This window comes from Chiloscyllium plagiosum, chromosome 44, assembly GCF_004010195.1.
Source record: "Chiloscyllium plagiosum isolate BGI_BamShark_2017 chromosome 44, ASM401019v2, whole genome shotgun sequence".
NCBI classification, from domain to species: domain Eukaryota; kingdom Metazoa; phylum Chordata; class Chondrichthyes; order Orectolobiformes; family Hemiscylliidae; genus Chiloscyllium; species Chiloscyllium plagiosum.
The window spans coordinates 12,761,446-12,772,092 of record NC_057753.1 but is presented as its reverse complement, the minus strand read 5'-3'; positions in this window follow the sequence as shown (position 1 = coordinate 12,772,092).

Genomic DNA, 10,647 nt, shown 5'->3' with positions numbered 1-10,647 from the left:
ATTGTCACATCCAGTCCGAAATAAATTGACAGTGTGCAGACGTTAAAATGGATAAGAAGGTAAAATCCCATCCAATCATGTCACACTCCTGGGCTGTTTCAATTTGATAAATCTGCCCATTGCAGATTTGCACATATGACTACCGCCTCTATTTCTGGAGTTCAGACTTGAATCATGTGTGTTAATTCTGCCGGTCTCTGTTATTGTCATGGTTATTGGTCTGTTCTGTTGATGTCTAGTTTCAAGTCCCCAATCCTCGTGTTACCCGTCAATTTAATCTCGAAGTGATCATTTTCTTTCTCTTCGTCTCACTAATACAAGGTCTGTGTGCTGGTTATTTTCGATTTGTGTACCAGAGATTCAAAGTCCAAATAGAAAATCACAGTTGGTACATTTAATGTAAACATAAACCGAAAAAAATGCGCCCAAATCGTTTCGAGTTAAACTACACAGTGTCCTCACTTTTGCTATCTTCATTATTTACAGCAAACTCCTCAACTTGCTCAAAGCAGAGAGATATGGATGTAGTCTGATGGCTCCCAGCTTTGAACATTTCAACGAGTACCTCTACCTGAAATGATTGACTTTTCACTTGTCCATGAAAGATATGACATTGACAGACAGTGTGTGATGCTGCACGCTGAGACCCATTGTGAATGAATGTCCCGGGGAAGACGGACAAAAACACGCAGTAGTCAACAATTATGAACCTGTATCGGCAAAATATTCGGCACTGAATTCCCAAGAAAATGAGAATTGATATGGGGAATGTGCCTTTTTCGAACACTTTCTCTTCTTCTAGCGAATGGTCGTCATTGCTGGAAGTATGCCAATGGACAGTGACTTTAATTCTAGATTCAATGCATACATTATTGGCTCCATTCGGAGACAATTAGGAGAATGAATTGTGATCTGTATCAAACCTGACACATCCTTAATGGCCTTGACCATGTTGACGATATGTTTAATTTTTCACTTATCAGGCTATATGAAATGTATAAATTCTCGTGGCCTTCCAGTGAAGATGAAGATATGAGCGTACTACCCTTGTGTCAGAGGATTTTGAGTCTTTTGAAGTCCTATTCGCATAGACCAGAAGAAGTTCGGCGATTAAAGTATCAGGAATTAGTTGGACAGAGTTTTGATCCGCGATGCAGAAACGTTTTATTGGACATTCAGGGAAATGAAGTTTATGTCATTAACTCTTCAGGAACAGAACAAGACTGAAGGGCCAAATGGCCATACTTTGCTGTTCCTGATGATTCTTTTCAGATGCACGAGACAAATCAATTAATTAGTTTTATCTTCAAATTTTCAGAATCTGATGGCTATTCACTGAGCCACACTTTACGGAAGTATAATCTCAAAGGGACTTCAGGAATTAACATTGTAATTAAGATTAAGCTTGGCAAACTGCTGTTAATTTCCTTAACTAACTTTTCAGAGAAACATACATTTATTATCGTATTCCCCACAACATTCATTTGTTCATTGTATAGGAGAATAATTTTGAAATATTTGAATTTTCTCTTCAAGTAGAGAGTGTGTTTCAGACTCTGCCAACTATCATATAAGCTGAGATCTACACTGAACCAAGAATCAGTGAGACCGTAACAAAACAAACAAAACACTTTCAAATTATTTCTCAGAATCGTATCAGTAATTCTGTGGCGAATTGTCAATAAAATCAAAACCACATTGAAAGGAGTACTTGCCGAAGAGATGTTATACCATGGTGTAGAATCTGTGTTATTCCATACAATGTCGCTCATTAGAATGATTATGAAGTCATACAGGCATAGAGGTATACAGCACAGAAACAGACACTTAGGTCTAACTCGTCCATGCCGACCGGATATTCCAACCCAACCTAGTCCGACCTGCAGCACCCGTCCCATATCCCTCCAAACCGTTCCTATTCTTATACACTTCATTTTAAATGTTGCAATTGTTGTAGCGACTTCCTCTGGAAGTCAATTCCACACACACACCGCCCTACGTGCGAGAAAAATGCTGCATAGGTCTCTGTTGTATCTTTCCCCTCTCACCCTAAACCAATGCCTTCTAGTCCTGGACTCCCGCACCCCAGGGAAAAGTCTTTGTCTATTTACCCTATGTATGCCCTTGATGATTTTATACACCATTATAAGATCACCCCTCAGCCTCCAACGCTCCAGGGAAAATAACATTAGCTTATTCAACCTCTCTATACATCTCAAATCTTCCAACTCTTGCAACATCCTTTTGAATCTTTTCTGAACCCTCTGAAGTTTCATATCAATTTGATAAGAATCAGAATTGCTCGCAATGTTCCAAAAGTGGTCGAACCAATATCCTGTAAAGCCACAACATGATGTCCCAACTTTTGTACTCAATACTCTAACCAATAAAGGAAAGCATACCAAACACATTCTTCACTATCCTGCATACGTGCGACTCTACTTTCAAGAAACTATGAATCTGCACTCCAAAGTTTCTTTGTTAAGCAACACTCCCTCAGACCTTCCCATTAAGTGTGTAAGTTCTGCTAAGATTTGTGTTCCCAAAAATGCAGCATCTTGCATTTATCTAAATTAAACTCCATCTGCCATTTCTCAGCCCACTGGCTCATCTGATCAAGATCCCGTTGTAATCCGAGGTAACCTTCTTCGCTATCTGCAAAACTTCCAAGTTTGGTACCATATGCAAACTTACCAACTATACCTCGTAACCTCGCATCCAAATGATTTATATAAATAACTAATCTAGTCGACCCAGCACTGATAGTTGTGGCATTGCATTGGCAACAGGCCTCCAATCTGAAAAGAAAAACAACGATCCACCACCACCCTGTCTTCTACCTTTGAGCCAGTTCTGTATGTGCATGCCTCTTTTCCCTGTATTCCATGAAATCAAACCTTGCTAACAAGTCTCCCATGAAGATCTTTGACGTACGCCTTACTCTTTGTTACTTCTACAAAAAAATCAATTATGTGAATTATTAATGGTCAGCGGGCAATTCTGGCACTGATACAACTCTCACGTATGAATCACGCAAACCAAATTCTGGCTGCGTTAAATGGCCAGAATTGAATATCGTACTTCTTCGATTGCTATGCTACACCCCAAAAAGTAATAGTTGTTCACTTGCCAAACCTATTTCAAACTGATGTCGCTCACTTGTTGGACATGAATAGAACTAAAAGAGTAGGAGTCACTACAGAAAAATGGATATGAATCAAATCAAAGTTATTGAATAAAGAAACACTTTCATAACTCTAACTGGTCTCCTCTTGGTCCTTTTCTTACTGTTGTTTTGATAATTCTCTGTTGTCATGGACTGGATAACAAACAAGATGAAAGCTGATACGGTGTCAACTGCTGACTCTATCAACAATGATCCAATCAACAGGAAATCTATTTCTAACACAACATTTCCTCGACTCTGAGAAAAAAAATGTTTCCGTTTAACGTCCTTCTTTTTCAAACCTACTGTCACCTCGGAAGTGAAGTAATTCAGTTTCCTCTCACAAACCCACCGTCCGTTCTGAGTTGAAAACATATTTCTTCAGCTTTGTCTGTGCAAGTCCGCTATCAGCTCTAACTTGAAATACGTCGGCTTCAGCTCCTTGTGCCCAGAACAGTATCAACTCTGCAAACATGTTTCCTGTTACTTTTTACACATTAATGACAGTTGCATCTCTCTTAACTGGTAGGTTCATCAGTTACAAAATATTAACTCATGATTTTGTGACAGGATAATTTCGTATAACTGCTTCTTTCTGATTCCAAATATTCTGCTACTTTGCAGGTACCTATTGTGCAGACTCAGTATTACAGCAGCCTTCTGCAGCAAAGCTGTTTGAGGGAGACTCAGCGACCATTAACTGTAGATTTTCGGTCAAAGTAGCTGATTCATATTACTTGCAACTGTACCGTGAAGACCCTGGTAAAACCCCAACATTCTTGATCTACATCTCTAAATATGGAAATATTTTCAGAGCCAATGGCTTGCGATCTGGGTTTTCTGCATCTCTGGACACTTCGAAAAATGACGGAAATTTCACCATCAGTGAGCTGCGATTCTCTGACAGCGCGGTGTATTACTGTGGGCTGAGTGACACAGTGCCAAAAAACAGAAGGAACTTCGTACAAAAACACTGCCGACATAAGGCAAGCTGCCGTGAATAGCGGGGGAGGTTCGTGCAAGCTGGAAAAGAATGTCTTTCTAAATGTTTTCTTGAAAAGCACTGAGGTGAAACGTATCCAAATATTTAACAAACAGAGTAATAGACACAGCATTGGAGGTTAATTCTTCGGCTCTATTTATATCGTGTGGTTTTGGAATGTCCTTCAAATATGCGAAGAGGGAATTCATGCCATTGCAAAAATTAGACGTTTTGTGGCAGAATAGCTGCACAGAATATCTGACCTAAGTTTACATTCAAACGTTAATGAACACATTACGACTACGGGAAAGCAACATAGAATAAGGAAGAAAACAAACAGTGAATCAAATTCTTTTTAATCAAATTTCATCCTTACCTAGCCAGTTTAAAATGCCAAATTACCAACAATCATAGTCATTCAGACTATCTCGAGAAGATACAGCCACATCACTTCTGCACTGAAATGCGAGAGATATTTCTCTGCCTCAGAAACCGACCAGATATTGGACAGGAAAAAGCTGACATAATTAACTGCACATAATTTGAGATCACGTCTTGTGGTTCATGCAATAGGAGTATGTTATCGACTCGGCCAGACCTCTCAAAACATTCTTAAGCAGGCAGCCCAGACCATAATATTGCAATTTGTTTCAGTAAGTTTACAGTGAAAATTACCCGGAGTAAGTTAGTTAGTTTGACTACCAGGGTTTAAAACCGACAAAACGTTATTCACAAAATTGCACGATGAAACATAAATAACTCAGTCTATCCAAAGTAGACTTAATTATGCTATTCCGAACAAACACAACAGTCCTAATAAGTAAACCTAACAAAGTAAGTTTAAAAAATTGGATAAACGTGTCCAGGCAGACGTTAGAAGGACAGAGGTGAAAAAGAGTTTAGTAGCTTGTTTCCACACAGCTGAACTCGTAACGAGTTGTGGACTGAACAGCTCAGCTAGGTAGCTGACCACTCCCCTTTCATTATACTGATCACTTCTAAAACATGACCACTTTGGCAGGAAGTCTTATTGGTTTAAATATAAAAAATAGGCCTCTCGAATTTTTTTTTTATCTCTTAACCAAACTACCAAACTCAGAGCCGGAAGGATTTTATAACTCCCCTGAAAAAATCAAGAACATATATCCATGAGAAAAGTACCAGCTTCGTACCACCAACCCCCTTTAAAAATAGCACTATCAATGTCCAAAGATGGCTTCATTTTTAAAGACCCGCAAAAACAAGCTGGTTAGTAATCTAAAACGCACAGACACACTATAATAACTATACACATGCAGACATGCACAAAAACACGTGACTTCAGGCCGTGACACACTTGGGACCGAACACCGACGTAGCTCGTTTGAATCTGGATAATACATCGCTGATAACGTTTTAAATACCTGCTATATACCCAATTGTCAAATTTAATGGCTGCAACAACAAGCTCCATCTATGTCGTCTGGCACTTCTGTCCTTACATTTTTCCACAAATGTCAACGGATTATGATCAGTGTATCCCGATTTCTCAGATTCATTGCTGGTAACATAAACACTAAAATGTTGTAATGTCAATAACAAGATCAACGTCTCTTCATCTACCATTGAATACTTTTGTTGGCGAACGCTCGTCTTCCTGGAAAATTATCCGGTGGGTCTTCCTATTCCCTCGTCATCTTCCTGCAGGAGCACCGCACTGACACCCACATCTTTGGCATCAATAGCCACCTTGAAAGGCTTCGTGTAATCTGGTTGGTTAACATAGTTTTTAGGCTGTCAAATGCCTTTGACAGTCGCTGCCCATTGAAACTTCTTGCCCTTTTTTTAACAATTCGGTGAGTGGAGGAGCTACACTGCTAAAGTTTGGCATGAACGTTTGGTAAACTTCACTCTCTCCCAAAGCCATAGTACTGCTCATATTGTCGTCGGTATGGGAAATTCCCCAATTACTTTCGACTTCTCATCCTGTATGACCACTTGTCCATGTTCAATAACATGACCCAGGAAGATGACTTAGGCTTTGGCACATCAACATTTAGCTCGGTTTATCACCCAACGTACCATCTAAAGTTGATCGAACAGGTCTGATAAATGCTGTAACTGTTCCTTCCATGAGTGACTAAAAGCCATTAGGTCATCAATGTAAACAAAATTAGGTAATCCCGCAATGAGCTTATTAGTTAGTCTCTGAAATGTGGCTGTTGCGTTTTTCGTACCATTTGGCATGTCTTTGAATTGGTATAATTCATTTGGTGCTACAGAAACCGTAATTGCCTTTGGTCTCTCTGAAAGAGTACTTGTTAGTGCTGTGGAAGGATTATATAAAAAAAGTTATATATAAAATTGCCAAGAGACACAGAAAATGCTTCACGAAATCAAACATTAATCTTGCAAAATCCAAGCTGTGGGAGCCAGTAAAATGTCTTCCCTGACTCCCACAAACTCCTTGTTCTTCTGCAACTTACACAGTTGATCTTCCCGCGCTTATCAGACAATATTAGCATAACCAATCACGCTGGCTCGCTTTGTCTTTCTGAACTAATCATCGTCTGCCACACTGGTCACATCCATCACACTTAAGCTATCATATTCTAACACAATCATCTTCAGCATTAGGTCATCTCCCTGTGATTTAACGAACCTATTACAATGCACTACCAGTATCTGTAACATGATTCCAGGTATACATGTCAATGTTAAGTTAGCTACATTACTACCATAATAACTTCCATACAAGTAGCCTCTGAGCAAGTCCAACTTAGAATTATAAGTTGCTTGTCTCACTTTTTTGACACAGTCCTCCAGTGATGGAATTCGATATACATCAGTCTCTGTAACGTTGTTGACTTTGCAATAGTCCACAAATAACCATTGCGTTTCATCTGGCATTGGCACCATGCCAATGGGTGAGCTCCAGTCACTGTAACTCACTTCGATTGCGCCATCTTGGAACATGTGTTCTATCTCCTTCTGAGTCGATGCCAACTTTAGCGGGTTATCCAACTAAGGATGTTAATTAATTGGAACAGCATCTCCCATATCTACATCATTGACAATTATCTGTCCATATGATAGCAATTGCTCTTTCAAATTATTTCGATTTTCTTATGGAAAGTAGCTCAATAATTTATCCGAATTTTTAACAAAGAACTCATTGTTCAATTTGATTTGATGAATGTCCAATTCAGAGTTCTCTGAACCTGGTTTTTCCTTCCATGCTGCAGTTATGAGCCCATTTTCCTCTTGTTTTCCTTCCCTATCAAAATATCTTTTGAGCATCTTCAGGACACACTCTGTGAGATTTATTTCTGTCTGGTGTCCATATCAAGGATTTCACCTCACTCAATTTGATCTCGAATTGATACTGTCCACCAAACCTTGCGTTTAAAGGCTCGCTTCTTGCCTTATCCCCAATTGCAAAATTATGAATTTGTGACTTCTTATCCGCTTCCTGTTTAATATTATGCTGTGATACTTGTAAATGCTGTGTATCCAACTCTCCAAATCTATGTAACCACTATAAAATTTGAAACATTGCCAAAATGGGCGGTCTCTGAATTTGGTTTTATTAATTTCACCTTAATCAATTTTAACGGTCCTCTGACTTAATATCCAAAAATTAATTCAAATTGACTGAATTTGGTTGATTCATTTGGTGCACCTGTGATTGCAAGAAGTACAAAGGGATCTGCCTTATCCCAATCATTTGGATAATCCTGACTAAATCTTCAACATGGTCTTTAGTGTTTGATGCCATCTCTCTAGCGCTCCCTGCGATACTGGATGGTACAAATTAGATTTGAATTGCTTTAATCCCAAGTTATCCTTAACCTCCTTGAATGGTTTGGATGTGTAGATTGATCATTAATCTGACTGGATCTGATTGGTCGTCTGCAGCTATTTAAGAAAAATGAATAATTCCTCTACAACTCTTTTTAGCTGTGAACTTGCATAATAAGATTGCCTCTGGAAAGGTCTTGGGCACATCCCGCAGGAGTGCATAAATGTTTATCCTTAAGCATCACATTCTGAGTGGATCTGATGTCTCTTAATATTGAAACCTCTCTACCTACACTCGTGGTTATGTGAATAAACCTTAGCCTTCATGTATTTTTAAGCAGATCGGGCTTTTCCCTCTTAATCAACCTCTGATCATCTTGTACTCTCTGAGGTAGTTGCCTAACTTCCCTTGTGCTTTTTGTTACTAGTCCAACAAAGCTACCAGGCTTGTCTAGATTTTCTACATCTGGCTTTCTGCGAGACCACCGACACTGTGATTTTGTGCGGCCCAATTTATTACAATGAAATCACCGAAGCTTTTTAACTTATTTGTCCCCCTCAAGGTTTTTTTCCCCCCGTTGGTAAGTTATCCTTATGTTCTTTCCTGAGATCTACCTTTCCGTTTCCACATGAGGATGTCTCTTTGCCCCAGTTTCTATCCTGCATGGAATGAATTTGATTGTGGAAGTCAAACCGTTTTTGTTTTATGGACCAGCACAAAATCATCAGCCACTTCAGCTGCGAAACTTCCTGTTTTAATTCTCTACTCATCCACATGAGTTTGCACTACATCAGACAATGAGTTTTTGAATTCCGCCAAAATAATTACCTAAGGACATCATGCATTTGCTCTGTTTTTAAGACCTTATCCATCTGTCGAATTTGCCCTGTTTAATCCTTTTAAAATCAACGTTGGGTCGACCAGAGTCTCTCCTTCGATTCATGAAACGTTGACTATAGGCTTCTCTTAGAAGCTCAAATGCACTTAATACAGACTCTTTTTTTCAACTCCTCATATTCCCCAGATACCTGCTCTGATAGTGACTTGAAGACCTCACGATCGCAACCTACAAGTTTTTTTTTGGTTCATCAAAACCCACATTTCCACTGGCCGCTGCATTTGTTTTGCCACCTCTTCAAATGAGATGAAAAGACTTCCACATGGTTCTCATCAAATGTTGGAAATGCGTCAACATACTTGAACAGTTTCCCACTCGACTCCTGGCTACCAGGGACTTTCTCATGCTCACCCTCTTCCTTACGAAGCCTTCATTCAGACTTTATCTCCAGCCTTTTAAGCTGACTTTCCTTTTGAAGTGCCAGCTTTTCAAGTTCAAAAGCTCTCTCACTTGCTTTCCCTTCTGCTGCTCTTTTTTTCCCTCTCTTCTGCTTTTAATCAGATCTCAAACTGTTTCACTCCTGCTGCCCGTTCCTTATCTGCTGCCTCTAACAAAAGCGGCTTCATTTGCAATTGAATTCTTGCCATTCCTCTACATTCTAATGGTTTCTCAAGTAAGTTTAAATGCTGAGCTGCTGGTGTAAATTACCTCTCGTTTCCTCAAAGAAGCAGCCAGGTCCAATCCACGCTGGTCTGCTAATTCCTGCAGTTTGGTCTTATTCACGTTTTGCAAAACTTCCAAAGTCACTGCATCCACTTCCAGAAAGCGTTTAAGGACTGAAAGAGCCACTACAATCCCAAACTTTGTCTACCCAATCAAACAAATACCTGAAATGAAGACAATGACAACTACCACTCCCTGTTTAAAAATCCCGCAAAGAGTCTGTAATCTGTTATGGACTAGGCCAGACCACTCAAAATATGCTTAAGCAGGGACACCCGACCATACCTTTGCAATTTGTTTCGTTAAGTGGACAGGGAAAATTACCTGGACTATGTTAGCTAGTTTCATTACCAGGTTTCAACACAGACAAAATTATTCACAAAATTACACAATGAAACATACACAAAAAAGAAGCGCTACAGAACTCAGCATATTCAAACTAGACCTAATTGTACTGTTCAGTGTATAAACAACAGCCCCAAAATGCGTCTTTCTTTATAGAGCTGTAACAATGGAACAGCTGCTTACAGGTTGAAGTTAGAAGGATAGAAGGAGAGAGAGAGTTTGGCAGCCTGTTTCCACACAGCTGGACTCCGAACGAGTTCTGGACTGATCTGCACAGCTGCATAGCAGACCACTTCCCTTTCATTATAAGTTCACTTCTAAGACATGACCAGTTTGGCCTGAAGTCTCACATGTTTACATATGAACAAAATATCTCTTAAAATCCTTGTTCACATCTACACCAAATTGGCCGCCTCGGAGTGAAGAGGGTTTTATGACCCCTCTGAATAAAAAAAAAACAAGGACACAGTATCCTAGAGAAAAGGAACAGCTCTGAGAAAAATACCAGCTGTGTGACAAGTCGGTGGACCTGCTAATCTGTTAACGTCGATAATCTCGATTCCATTTTTACATTACAATAGCGAGACATGCCTCGTGCATCTCACTGTCAACAGGGGTGGTACCAGGGGACTGGAGAGTGGCGAATGTTGTGCCCCTGTTCAAAAAAGGGAATAGGGATAACCCCGGGAATTACAGGCCAGTTAGTCTTACTTCGGTGGTAGGCAAAGTAATGGAAAGGCTACTGAGGGATAGGATTTATGAGTATCTGGAAAAACACTGCTTGATTAGGGACAGCCAGCACAGATTTGTGA